Source organism: Eulemur rufifrons, chromosome 7 (assembly GCF_041146395.1).
Source record: "Eulemur rufifrons isolate Redbay chromosome 7, OSU_ERuf_1, whole genome shotgun sequence".
Classification (NCBI taxonomy): Eukaryota; Metazoa; Chordata; class Mammalia; order Primates; family Lemuridae; genus Eulemur; species Eulemur rufifrons.
In genome coordinates this window covers 266,113,163-266,127,589 of record NC_090989.1, presented here as the reverse complement: position 1 = coordinate 266,127,589, position 14,427 = coordinate 266,113,163, and positions in this window count along the sequence as shown.

Here is a 14,427-nt window from a genome sequence, read left to right as displayed (position 1 = left end):
GGTCCTAGCTAATGGTGAGCCGGAAGTGGGGCTGTAGGCACTCATCATCTTGACTGTTCATGCCATTCTCAGACCTCAAAACAGGCATTAGACATGGATGCGCTGACTGCCCAAGAAGACCCTGCTAGGAGTGCCAGGAAAAGATGAGTTGCTTTGGGTAAACAGTGAGGTTTTGAAAGCTGCATCACTGATTATTATTTGGGATGGGAGAAATGATCACAGTGAATTCTGGACTAATCAAAAAGACCTCAGGTCGTACTACCATGGGGATAAAAACTAATGGGTCAAAAATTTTATTTTATTTTTATTTTAGAGATAGAGTCTCACTCTGTTGCCCAGGCTGGAGTGCAGTAGCCTGATCATAGTTCACTGTAACCTCAAACTCCTGGGCTCAAGTGATCCTCTTGCCTCAGCCTCCCAAGTAGCTGGGACTACAGGCATGCACCACCAAGCCCAGCTAATTTTTTCTTTTTTGATAGAAAGGGGGTTTTGCTATGCTGCCCAGGCTGGTCTCAAACTCCTGGCCTCAAGTAATCCTCCCGCCTGGGCCTCCCAAAATGCTGGGATAACAGGCATGAGCCACTGTGCCTGGCCTCCCTGGCAAAAAAATTAATTAATACTAATATCTATGGTTTGCACAGAGTGCAGTTAGTTGCCAGGAGAAAAGCTAGTCTTTTAACTTCTTTTGAGTTGTAAGGTACGAGGAGGCTTATGCAGATTACCCCATGTGTTGGTGGTTCATGAAGTTACGTGTGTCAGGCAGAGTGATACATTGGCCATACAGCCAGATCTCTGGTGAACCTACACACAGCTCAATAGCTAGCCTCCCCGGGTCCTAAAACACAGTTCGGTAACTGGGAGGTTACACAGACCCCAGTGTGGTTCCAGCACTAGGTGAGCCCCGCCCTTCCCTCAGCAGCAGGGGGAGCTGCCCTAGAGCTTCACCGTCATTCGAATCCAGCTCCTGTCTCTCATCTCCTGCTGTCCACACCTCTACTTACAGAACGCTCTTTGCTCTCCACCCGAGCTTCCAGTATCTGTCTGTTCACTCATAGCTTCAGCTCACGTCCTCTTACCGCCTGTTTTCCGTGTCTTCCAGCTTCTTCTCTTCATACCAATTGTTCAATACCCAGTGTCTCAAGTGATCTCTAGGGCCCTTTATATTTAATAGCTCTGACAATCTAATTTGGTCATCCTGCCAGTCCCCAAATACCATATCTGCTCTTCCAGGCTATTTGCCTGCCCTCCGATATGATTGCCACATTACGACTGTTCTAGAGAACACAGCAAAGACCGTTGTCTGTAACTTATGATATTTAGAGAGAAATAAGGTCTCTTCTATCTCTTTCCTCTTCAGAATGGGTCACATTGTTGGACAGCTGATGGTCCCTGATAGACTCAGGTTGCTGCAAGGTGAAAGGTGCTGTGTTGAGAGGGAAGAAGGCTTGTCTTCCATTGCTCATACCGTCATGGACGGGGGAGAGGGCATGAGCAGACAAGTTTGCCCCCTTTTTTCTCCACACAGTCCTCCCTGAGAGAGGAAGAGTGACTAACTGGAACAGTGAGCCTGGCATATCCTTCTTCGGAGGAATCTACTCTCAGCAAACTCAGATTCTCTGCTCCTCCCTGCAGTGAACTTACCAGAACGTGTCCTGACCCTCACGGAGGGAGGATTGCAATTTTGACCATAAACACTGGGGAGTCTGGGGAGGTCAAGACATGGTCTCCTTTATCAGCTAGAAGGTTAGTATTTTGATCTTGATCTGTGTAACTCCCATGATTATATCTCAGTTGCTTTGGAAGTTGGCTTAGGAAAGAGGAGTGTGGTTTATTAACACCACCTCACTTCCCAATACCGTACCATTCCTGAGTCTGGATGCTTGAGAAAGCACTCCAAGTGAGGTTTCAGTTCTGAATAGGGTGCTCACAGGGTCCTGAACAGCCTAAGGAACAGAGAAAGACACTGGGAAGGGACTTTGGCCTCCACAAAGGGAGTCCCAAGCCTGTGACTCTATGTAGAAAGATGCTTTATTCCTCATTTTCCTCTGTGGCTGCCAATCATTTTTCTGGGGTTTGACTGAAAGATTTATCAAATTCAAGTCTGTCCAGATATCAGCATCATCATTTTTGTGTCCTCTGATGGAAACATTCCTTGACTGGTTACTAAGATCTCTAAACCAGCAGAGCTCCTGATTGTGCAGTTATGAGAATCAAAAATTATTGAAGTGGGCCATTAGATGTCAAAGTGAAAGATGCTTCACTCATTTCCAACCTGTGGTTACTGGACCCTTATATTTGGGCTACAGAAGAAATTCAGAGCATATACTTCAGCCCAAACTTTCAAGGTTTTCTTCCAGTTCTTGCCATAACTGAATCTTCAATCAACAAGCTCACACATCTTTAAGGGCTGGCTGCTTCTGGGTGACAAGGACACATGGTGAGACAACTGAGTCCCAGGAGAATTAGCCTATATATTATTAAATTGTAAAATGAGTTTCTTGATCAGAGCCAGTGGCGTGTGTGATGCCTGGAAAAATCAAGGAGGACAAGGAAGACAAATTAAAACTCAGAAAAAGTGCCAGGCACTCACGCCTGTAGTCCTAGCACTTTGGGAGGTGAAGGCGGGAGGATCCCTTGAGGCCAGGAGTTCGAGATCAGCGTAGGCAACATAGTGAGACCTTTGTCTCTACAAAAAAATTAAAAATTAGCCAGGCATCATGGCATGTGCCTGTAGTCCCAGCTACTTGGGAGGCTAAGGCAGGAGGCTCCCTTGAGGCTGGGAGTTGGAGGTTGCAGTGAGCTATGATCGCACCACTACACTCCAGCCTGAGCAACAGAGTTCCTGTCTCAAAAACAAAACAAAGAAGAGAATAAATAAGTAAAATCCAGAAAAGTGTCTCTTTCAGGGAGGACCATCCTCTGTGATGGAAGGAGTCCATATAAACAACCTGCCGCTATGTAGCTGACGGCTCGCCTGCATCAGGGCATCATGTCAGGGGTTTGGGTTTGGTCTTACTGCTAGGAGAGCGAGCATTCAGTCAGGCAATAGTCAGGTCAGCCTTGATGAGGGGAAGTTAATATCCTTGAGTTGTACAAAACCTTTACTCTTGCCACCACGACTTCTGCCTTGGGCACTTTGGATAAACATTCCCGTGGGAGACAGAATGTCTCACACTTTATTTTGATAGGTTCTTCAACACTCTTCTTTCCCAAACCTTTCTGTCACCAATCCATGTCCTTTGTTCCAACTCCTTGAACATCTGGCCAAATGAGTAGCCATTTCCTGTGAATCTACATTGTACATTTCCCATGCATCTACGCTATAGACCCATACCTGAGGCCATCCTATACTTTACAGGCAAAGCAGACTGTACAGTATACCGTACCTGCCTATTGGGGGGATTTCCATTTCCCAATGTCTTGCAGGGCCCATCCTTAAGGGAGCCTATTAGCTCAGCATTCTGCTTCCTTCTTGTACCTGCACATCATGCAGAGTCATCTACATCAGGCCAATAAATGAGCCCATGTCAACAATGAGGAGGTAGTGTGACCAGGTAACACTCTGAGACTCTGAGCCACTTGCCTACAACTTATAAGTTTGGTACCTTTTGATGGAATGCTGCTAAGTGTGCTTGACTTGAGTTTGAGCCAAACTCCCGAAAGGCATAATTGCAAATGCCATAATCCCAAACGTTGAAATCCTAGAAGCTCAAAATCCTAAAAATATAATTCTGGAAAAAACAATAAAGATTTCTTTTAAGGACATTTATTTACATTTTTATTAAAAGGGGATTTATTTGAGAAACATACAAAAACATGACAGAACATTTCATAGGCTGCTTTACACATAAAATAAGCAATCATAACGTACATATTTTTGCAAGCATAAACACATATGCTAATGACAGTCACATGGGTATAACAGTTATGAGCTGACAAACTGTATTCATAAAGAAATAGGTGAAAAAGGGAAATGTGTAAGTGCATACCACCACGGAGGGTAACTGTGCACATCCAGCTTTATTTTTACTATGGTCATCTGAGGAAGTTTCAACATTTTTTAGGTAGAGGCACAATGCTTAGACCCAAAGTCAGTGTGGTGATAATGCACTTTTGTGGAGTCAAATTTGCAAAAAATGCATGAAATGAATTAGAACCCTCTAAAAGCCTTTACATAATTTATACCTGAACTGTTGGAAATGATGCAAAGGTGAAATACATAGCATAGTGAATTGTGAAAACTAACACCGACAATTTAAAACAGTGGGAGAAAACCTCAAAATAGAAAAAAGCAAACGAAAAACATCCCAACTCCCCCAAAACTAAAAAGAAAATTTGACATACGAAAAAGTGTATTGCAGAGCTATATTGTGTAGGCGATTGCACAGGGGAAGGCCATAAGAGCTGGCTGACTTCCACCGTTAATTTCATTTTGAAGTCTTGCCTCGCGATGAATAGCTGCTTTTTCTCTTATAGGGCACGGCTCTCCCTGGAGAGTATGTTCACATTCATTTTCTTCTTGGCACTTCTCTTTTTGAAATTATTCTATGACTTGATAAACAACAACATGAGCATTCCTTATTAAATTTTCCCATCTTCTGTGCCATGCTTCTAAGTTGTTTTAGGCACTCAGAAATCCATTCTGCATGCACTCATATATAGGTCACCAACTTGGCAGAAACAATACCGGTAACTGACAGCAACACTGTTGCATAAGTAGATTCTCATCCTACTGTGCACATAATTATTTTCAGGCCGGGTGTGGTAGCTCACGCCTATTTTTGAACAGTCAGTAACTTCACTGCCTTCTTCAGGCATATGTGGCTTTAATTTATTAAAATCTTCTGGAATTTCATCACCTGGAAGGAATGTCACTGCAGACAAATGATGCATTTTTCCACTGAAATGTTCGCTGTTGCTGTATTGTGTGGCTCTTCCATTCATCTAAATTTTCCATCAAATGCAAATAAAGACACTAACAAGGTAATATTCTACCTAACATGATGCAACTATGCTATGTGCAACCCAAAACACACTAATCTCTTCCCTGGAATTCAGCTCTCAGGATTTCAACATGCAGGAGTTTAATCTTTTGGAATTGTGATTTTTGGGATTTTAGACATTAGGGACTTTAGACTTTAGGGACTTTGATCTTCAGGGATTTTGATCTTCTGGGATTTCAACATTTGGTATTATGGTGTTTGAGATTGTGTCTTTCAGGACTGGTACCAGCTTGACTTTATGGCTTGGTGGACAGAAAGCATCTAGTTCATAGTGGACGGTCCATATTGCGTGGATTCTTCGTGTTCATTGACAGGAATTCAGTTTCTAGCTACTGATAGCAAGCCAAGACTGCTTCTCAGAAGGAGAATAGCTACTTGCCAAAGAGTACATGGCTTTTCTCCAAAATCCCGTGGGACTGAGTTTTGATTCTCCCGTTGAGGCTTGTCACAGGCTCAGCTTCCTGTGTCTACTCAGACACATCAAACACCAGCCGACCTGCAGGGGTCCTAAGTGCCAAGTGTTAAAAACAGCTGCGGAATTTTTTCTTTCTTTGGGTCTTACTCAATTTTGGAAGGTTTTGAGGTGACTCAGTAAAACTGTCAAAACAGCATGTTTAGGGTGTGGTGGCTCACACCTGTAATCCTAGCACCCTGCGAGGCCGAGGTAGGAGGACTGCTTGAGTTCAGGAGTTCAAGACAAGCCTGAGCAACAGCAAGACCCTGTCTTTAGTAAAAAATAGAAAAATTAGTCAGGCGTGGCACGTGCTTGTAGTTCCAGCTACTGGGGAGGCTGAGGCAGGAGGATCGCTTGAGCCCAGGAGTTTGAGGTTGCAGTGAACTATGACGACACCACTGCAATCTACCTGGGGCAACAGAGAGAGACTGTCTCAAAACAAACAAACAAACAACCCCCCCCCCCCAGCATGTTTAAATGTATATATTGTCTTCAAAATCCAAAAAAGTCTGTCAAACAATGTGCTTCTTTCTTAATGACAGAAGCTGCAACATGCACCTACTTCTTCCTTTGAAAGTATTAACTCAGTCCCTGGATTTTATGAGCAATTTATACTTTAATGAGGTGGTAACCCTCGATGTGTTCATGGGATACATCTCTCACTTAAGGCATATATACGTCTTATCCGAGGTGTCAAAAACACCTGCTACATCTGGCCTCCAAGTCCTTGATGTCATCAAGAAGCCAGCATCATGTCTGTGGAATAGGGAGAAAGTCAAGCATGGACTACAATGTGGCACAGAGGCAGAGTTGATGTAATCCCCGTGCAAGATAGTGAAGGTGTCTATATGGTTCTGTCTGCCCGGTGAAAGCAAATTGCAACTAATGCTTTCTCATTATTTGAATAGACAAACAGTTAGCATGACCATGGCTGCATACCAGATGTTAGGAACTGCACTGATTGGTCCAGTAAAAAGATCACATTTGGAGCAGCAGATACAATTTGAGTCACTACCTAAGGACCCTTGTAATAATCCTCTACATTTCTTTGAGATCTGACAGCTGCACAGGCAAAACGAGTATGTTAAAAGGTGATAGAAGAAGAACCTTTGCAACTTTCAACTCTCTGTAAATGTAAAACACACACCATATTTTGAAGACTTTGTATAAAAATAAGTACAATAAGAAGTTTTATATTGACTACACGTTGAAATGATACTTTTTTTTTTTTTTTTTTTTTTGAGATAGAGTCTCACTCTGTTGCCCAGGCTAGAGTGCCGTGGCATCAGCGTAGCTCACAGCAACCTCAAACTCCTGGGCTCAAGCAATTCTCCTGCCTCAGCCTTCTGAGTAGCTGGGACGACAGGCATGCACCACCATGCCTGGCTAATTTTTTCTGTATTTTTCTATATTTTTAGTTGTCCATATAATTTCTTTGTATTATTAGTAGAGACAGGGTCTCGCTCTTGCTCAGGCTGGTCTCGAACTCCTGAGCTCAAACGATCCACCTGCCTTAGCCCCCCAGAGTGCTAGGATTACAGGCGTGAGCTACCTCGCCTGGCCAATACTATTTTGGATACATTGGGTGAGAAAACTATACTATTAAAATTAATTTCACCTGTTTCTTTTTCCTTTTTAAAAATGTGGCTACTAGAAAATGTAAAGTTGGATGTGTGGCTCACATTATATTTCTATCGGACAGTGCCACTCTAAAGGCTTCATTTGCTTTTCTTACATAGTAGCCGTCATGACAGGGGTTGCGAAGTTACTTTGGAAATTATGTCAATTGCTGAATTTATTTATCCCAACTCTACACTCAACCATAAGATGGGTTTGGGGTCTCATAGGGCCCGACATGAGGCTGATTAGAATTAAGGCATTTATAATCTTATGATAAGGCTGCCACGGACTGGTGGTCCACAGTGGCATTCTAATCTCCCATTATTTCAAAGCCAAAGGTTTAGATATTTTCTTTTCCTAAGGATACGTTTACTCCTATTAATAGCCGTCTATTTGGAGAAGGTAAGAAATAAATGGCCGAGTATATCCCTGTCATGTTACAACAGAGTCTGCTTTTGACGGGAAGCACCTTCCCTTCTTTTAAGGGAAGTCTCTGAAATGAATCAGACCTGAAAGTTGAGAGAGGAGGCAGGATTCTATGGCGGTGGCTCAAGGAAGGCCTCTTTTCACCAGATTTGGAGTTTTTTGGTTCTATACATCAAATAAAACCTTGCAGTGAGCTGCCCGTCTGTTTCAATTCTGGATCTACTGCTCGGAAAACTAGAGACCACCAAAGAGTCAGACTATTCAGATGACCTCTTAAGTACCTTTGCCAGTGATGACAATTATGGATTCCAAGTCTCCTAGGTGAGGTACTGGCACTTGGCCTTGCTTGCGTGCCCTACGACTCATTCCATCACCCTTCCTGGGATTAGGGGGCCTGTTTCATACAGTTCCTCCCCTGTGCATCCTTGACCTACAAGTGCTTCACGAAGATTCTGGCTCTCCTTGCACCAATGTATTTCTCGATGGTTTAGTGATATGAGTATGTTGCTAGTCTCTATTGGGAGGTGGCATAGTTTTGAGGGAGGTGAATCACATAGGATGAATCCACTCCCTAATACCCATCTTCCTAAGTCTTTGCATTCCTCCCTGTACATTATACCCAGAAATTTCTGGCCTCTTGGGTGTCTTCAGTGTGATCTATCTTTGAGTCATGGCTTCCAGTTAAGCCAACTGAGGAAAAACAATTAGAATCACTCCCAGCTGCTGGAGATAGTGTTTTCATCCAAATCTCCGGAAAGAATACCATTATTAAAACATTTAGCCTCATCTTTATTTATGTCCTGCTTTCCTTAGTCAATCCTTTTTTCTCACACATGTTCTCCAGGGTTTTGCTGATAAAAATGAGCCAAGACTTAATATTCTTTTGATGTCTTTGGCCTTATTTCTGGTTCTGGATCCCTGAAGGCATGAGGAGATACAATTCCGGCTATACTCTGAAGGCAGTCGGAGATGGCAATAGTATAGGGGACGAAGAGAACTGGCTTCTTCGTCTTGCAAAGTAACTCCCTCTAGCAACATCATTGCGGGCTCCCTGACACAAGAGGAGGAGGAGGGGAAGCTGCAATTGCTGGCAAGAGAGGCTCTGTGGGATTTGGGATACTCTGAGTCACATGAATTCCCCTAAATCAATTCTTCGGGACTTATTTCTTTCTGATCCATGCTGTAACTTTTGCAATAGACCTGATGAGGCTGTGAATTCAATGAAATTTTTAATTTGACATTCAACAGGCTCAGAATTTGAGCACTAGGGAGCAGCGGGGAATGCCAAGCTGGTCATCAAATCCAAGAGCAAGTAGGAGACTGGAACAGAGATAAAGTCAGTAGGACCCAGAGCCAGTCACATGCAGGAACAGATTGGAGAGCAACCTCTTGGAGAAGTCAAGTGCAGGCAGGAAGTCAGTTGCAGTGGGTTGTGATCCTGAAATGAACCTTTCTTAGGTGTCAGCCTCCTGGGACTTTGGGAAGTCAGACCCTCATAAGGAAGGCTTAAGTGTTGGTATAAAACCAGGAAAATTCCCATTGTAGGAAGTGAGCAGTTTGTAACTGGTACATTCTCATCTCAGCTGTACAAAAGGAAAAAGCAAAGTTTTTGGCCACACTTCGATCATGGGAGTGGACAGAATTCCTCAGATGGACAAACTTTCAATGACTTCCTACTGCCTTCAGGATAAAGTCCAAATTCCTGAGCTGGCTTTTGAAGGCTCTGCATGCCCTAGAGCTGCACAGGAGCTGTATATGCAATCTGTAGTTAACTTTCCCTAGGGGGAGGACAGAAAAAGGGGGAAGAGCTTGGAAGGGAGAGAAAAGAGAGCAAGGGGGGCTGGGTGGAGGTGGGGGTGGGGCGGAGAGGGAGAGAGAACTACTACAGCCAGTAAGAAATCCTTGATGTAAGAACAGATGAAGGATTTTCAGAGCAGCCATGTCTGAGGAGCAAGTTTAAGTTGTTTGCCATGCGCTGTAGAATGGCATTGCAGCCCCCTTCCTCACAATTCGTAAACCTTAACAAAGCTTGAAGGCACTTTTACCTCTCCATTTTCTTCTTCCACACCCCTAGTCCTAGGTTTTGAGATAACGTAGAATTTTAATCAAGATGGGATAGAACAGGGACCCCTCTTAGGGGACTTCTGGGTCCCCTAAGCATGAAAATAAAGAAACACTTGAGCCCCTTCAGGAAAAGTTCTGGACACCTAGCTAGCCTGCAAGTGTAAATGAAAGTAACAATGGTCTTCTGCAGAAATTTAACTAATCTCTTCCTTTCTTTCTTTCTTCTTTCTTTCTTTCTTTCTTTCTTTCTTTCTTTCTTTCTTTCTTTTTTAAGAGATGGAGGGTTGGAGTGTCTGAGTGTTGCTCTGGCTCCTAGGCTAAAGTGCAGTGGCATCACCACAGCTCACTGTAACCTCAGACTCCTGGGCTCAAGGATCCTCTGGCCTCAGCCTCCTGGGTAGCTGGGACTACAGCCATGTGCCACCATGCCCGCCATGTGCCACCACACCCACCCAGCTAATTTGTTTTTTTTAACTTTTTGTAGAGATAGGGTCTTGCTATGTTGCCCAGGCTGGCTGGTCTCGAACTCCTGGCCTCAAGCAATCTTCTTGCCTCAGCCTCCCAGAGTGCTGGGATTACAGGCATGAGCCAGAAGTTTACCATATGTTTTTTGGTTGTTTTTGAGAAACACCCACCAGATGGAAAATGCAGATAAAGGGGAACTGAAGAATTGAATGGTTCTTTGTCCTAAATTTCCCCATGAGGGTCCTGTCACATCCCTCTTAATGTTCTTTTCTGCGAATCCATGAATCTCTGAATCCACCAATCCCCCCCACCCCTTTAGGATATCCTGCCTTTTTGGGCCAGGCCAATGTATAACCTCCATATATTTTTTTTTTTTTTTTTTTTTGAGACAGAGTCTCACTTTGTTGCCCAGGCTAGAGTAAGTGCCGTGGCATCAGCCTAGCTCACAGCAACCTCAAACTCCTGGGCTCAAGCGATCCTCCTGCCTCAGCCTCCCGAGTAGCTGGGACTACAGGCATGTGCCACTATGCCCGGCTAATTTTTCTCTCTATATATTTTTAGTTGTCCATATAATTTCTTTCTATTTTTAGTAGAGACGGGGTCTTGCTCTTGCTCAGGCTGGTCTCGAACTCCTGACCTTGAGCGATCCACCCGCCTCGGCCTCCCAGAGTGCTAGGATTACAGGCATGAGCCACCGCGCCCGGCCTAACCTCCATATATTGATTTGCAAGTTTGCCTGCCTGAAATATACTCCGGCCTTCAAAAACTCTGACTTGTAAGCCACAGAGGAGTTTGGGTTTGAAGCATTCACTGCTGGAACTCTTCATGGAGTCTTGCAAATAAAGCTTGTCTCCTGCGGTAGCTCTCAGCTTCAGTGTCTGGCTTGACTGCGCCAGGTGAGTGGACCCCAGTTTGATTCAGCAACAAAGGTTATTAAATTTTGCCTTATAATAAATCTCATTTGATTCAAAATTCTTACTACTCCATGTCATGCGAGCATCTATTTAGATTATGACTATTGCATATTTCATTACTCACTATTGTTTCCTTGTATTCTTTGTCTTCCCCTGTTGTTGAGATTTTTTAAATTTTATTTTTTTAAATTGACAAGTAATACTCGTACATATTCATGGATAGCTTTGGAGCTAAGAAATTTCACCAGGACATTTACTTCGTGTGTGTCTTTATTAAACCCACCTGGGACTAGGGAAGTCTTTTTAAAGAAGCAAGTCTTTTGATTTTCTTCTATCTTTTCCTTTCTCCTTCTGGAAATCCTATTATTAGACAATCAAGTGTTCGCCTGAGGGGTCCTCTATGTCTTGTATCTGTGCATTTCTCTTAGTATTTAGTATATTTTGGTTTTTTTGATCTGGGTTACTGGGATTCCACCCAATACTAATTTGATTTTCAGAAGTAATCATTCTCTTTAATTTCTACATTGAATTTCTAAATTTAGAAATCATACGTTTTAGTTCCATAATTTCATTTTCTATGCTCTAATGGTACCCCCTTAAAAGACCTCATTGTTTTTCCCCCTCATTATGTTTTAGTTGAAGCTCATTTCTGTTTCTCCCATTAATTCTGCCTCTATGTTAGCCACATCTTCTGATCATGCAATTTGGTCTTTTTCCTGGAAATTACATGTTTCCTTTGTTTATACTCTTTTTTTGCGTGATAACTTGACTAGTCAGCTTTTGGAATCCCTCAAGCAGTGGCAGACTGACTGCCCCTGGATTGTGGGCCAGCAGTAACTGGGACAGGAAGCCTTGACTTTCCTGTTGAGGTTTTTTTTGGGGGGGGTCTCTTTTATCAGCAAGAAAGCTGAACCTTCTTTCTAGTGCCACTGGCATCAGTGGAATCGACCAGTTTCTCCCAGAGATGGTCCCAGCAAGGGAGTAAGGCTGCCAACTTTGGATCCTCATCCCTAACTGCCAAACAATGAGCTCTTAGCTGTGTCTGGACTCTTCTTTTGGTGGGTGAGTTGTCCTAACTGGGAACGACTGAGGATCAGAAGTGATTAGTGAATACAGGTTGTCATTTCCCAGAATTCCCCGAGGTTGGGCAAGTCCACCACCACTACCATAATTCAGTGGGACTCTGGAGGACAGAGAACGCGTTCTACCTCTACTCCTATCTCCACTCCAAGGCTTAGGGGTCAAGGGGAAACTTCCCCTTCGCCCTCTGAAGTTTCGCTGAAAAATCAACTCACAAAAGGCAGATTAACTGGAGAAAAGGCACACAGCGTTATTTAACACGTGCACAGGGAGAACCACGCAGTGACTGCCCACCGCCTAGTGGGGTTCAGAAGCTGATATGCCACTGGGCAAAACAGGTTAGGGGAGCAGGGAGGAGAGGAATTCTGTAGAGGGGCAATAAAGGGTTCCTAGGGAGAATGGATCAGAGAATGAATGGAACAGAGACTAATTTATAAATAGTTCTCTTTGGCAGTGAAAGGGTCTGTCCAGGTGTGGTTACATTCTTGGTCTCACTGGGAGGGGAAGAAAAAACAATTGTTCTCCTTAACCAGTCTGGATCTTGGGCAAATAAAGGCCTGAGCTTTGGGTGAGATGGTGGGGGCTGGGTGCAGGAAGGTCAGAGAGACCTTAAGGCTTCTTCTCCATCTCAGAGCCCCCACCCCCACCCCGGTCCCAGCTTGGGTTCAGTCTCATTAGACACAGCAGTGCTACTCCTCCCTACATCCCCCTCCCCTTGGGCTAACGCACCAAAACAAAGTAAGAATTTTAAGTGCCAGTCACCGTAGTGACAAAGTTCAAAACCTTAGTTTCTAAGAAAAAAAAAAAAAATTTAGGGAAAAAACCCCTTCTGTTAACTTTTCCATGAGTTTTCCTCTGCCTTACTTTCCCTATCTGGTACCAGAGCTCTTGTTGGCTGAGTTCTGAGTTCTAAGTTCCGTGTGGCCTGGCTTTTAGATTCTTGCATGCTGTGGCATCCACTGGTGAGTACAATTCTGCTGGGTCACTCCACCCAAAGATCAACAAAATGACATCCAAGGGTCTGAGCCTCAACTCTCCAGCCTCAATGCCCCACCTCCACTCCCCTATCCTCAACTTGTGGAAAAATGCATCCTCCTGGTGATAAACCTCTACTGAGATGTTCTTCAAAGAATGGCTGGAAGTGTCTGCGTCTGATCCACAGAAAAGCTTGCAAAGGTGAAGAATCCTGGCCTTCATCACACGGGAATGGGGTGCTGCTGTTGGCATTTAAAATGATTCTTTTTTTTTTTTGGTTTCATTATTTATTTATTTTTTTTAAGACAAGGTCTCACTCTGTCCCCCAGGCTAGAGTGCAGTGGCTTCATCACTCACTGCAACCTCAAACTCCTGGGCTCAAGTGATCTTCCTGCCTCAGCCTCCCCAGTAGCTGAGACTACAAGTGCACACCACCATGCCTAGCTAATTTTCTTTCATTTTTCATAGAGATGGGGATATCACTATGTTGCCCAGGCTGGTCTTGAACTCCTGGCCTCAAGTGATCCTCTTTCCTCAGCCTCTCAAAGTGCTAGGATTACAGGTGTGAGCCACTGTGCCCAGAGTAAACTGATTCTTATTGAGGCAACAGTTTGACAACCTTCAAAGCCTTGTGGAAGAAAACTCCCTTTCAGATGGCTGGTTCTAGAGAGATGTAAGCATCCCCATGCTCACTGCTCTCAGTGCCCAGAGTTAGAGAACACCTGGGAAATTGTCTTTGAATTATAAAGAACTAGTTGTCCATTAAAGGAAAAACACCTGAGGGCCAGTCGCAGTGGCTCAGGCGTCCTGTAATCCTAGCACTTTGGGAGGCCCAGGTGGGAGGATTGCTTGAGGCCAGGAGTTCGAGACCAGCTTGCCAACCCTGCCCGCTGCCCCACTCTACTAAACATAGAAAAGCAAGACCCCACTCCCTGTCTACTAAAAATGGAAAAATTAGCTGGGTGTGGTGGCATGCACCTGTAGTCATAGCTTGGAAGGCTGAGGGAGCAGGATCTCTTGAGCCCAGGAGTTGGAGGTTGCAGCGAGGTAGGATGACTGCCCTCTGGCCCAGGCAACAGAGAGACACTGCCTCTTAAAAAAAAAAAAAAAAAAGAAAGAAAAAAAAATTAACAGCTGGAAACATATCAGCCAAGAATGTTGCCCATATTGTGGGTGCTTATTCCAGGTAGTATGTGCAATGCTTTGCTGTGAACATATTAGCCTTCATATTTTGTGGACTATTCTTACAGGGAGTACAGGTCTATGCAGCTGCTTGCTAGGTTTTGCAGGTATATCTATTGGCTCTAACATACTGGACAAAATTATACTAGATGCAACAGCACTATTTATAACAGTTCAAATAAATCAGATTGATTTTCCCCTTGAACACTGGAATATTTACTCTGAATGATCCAGGGCTGAAGGT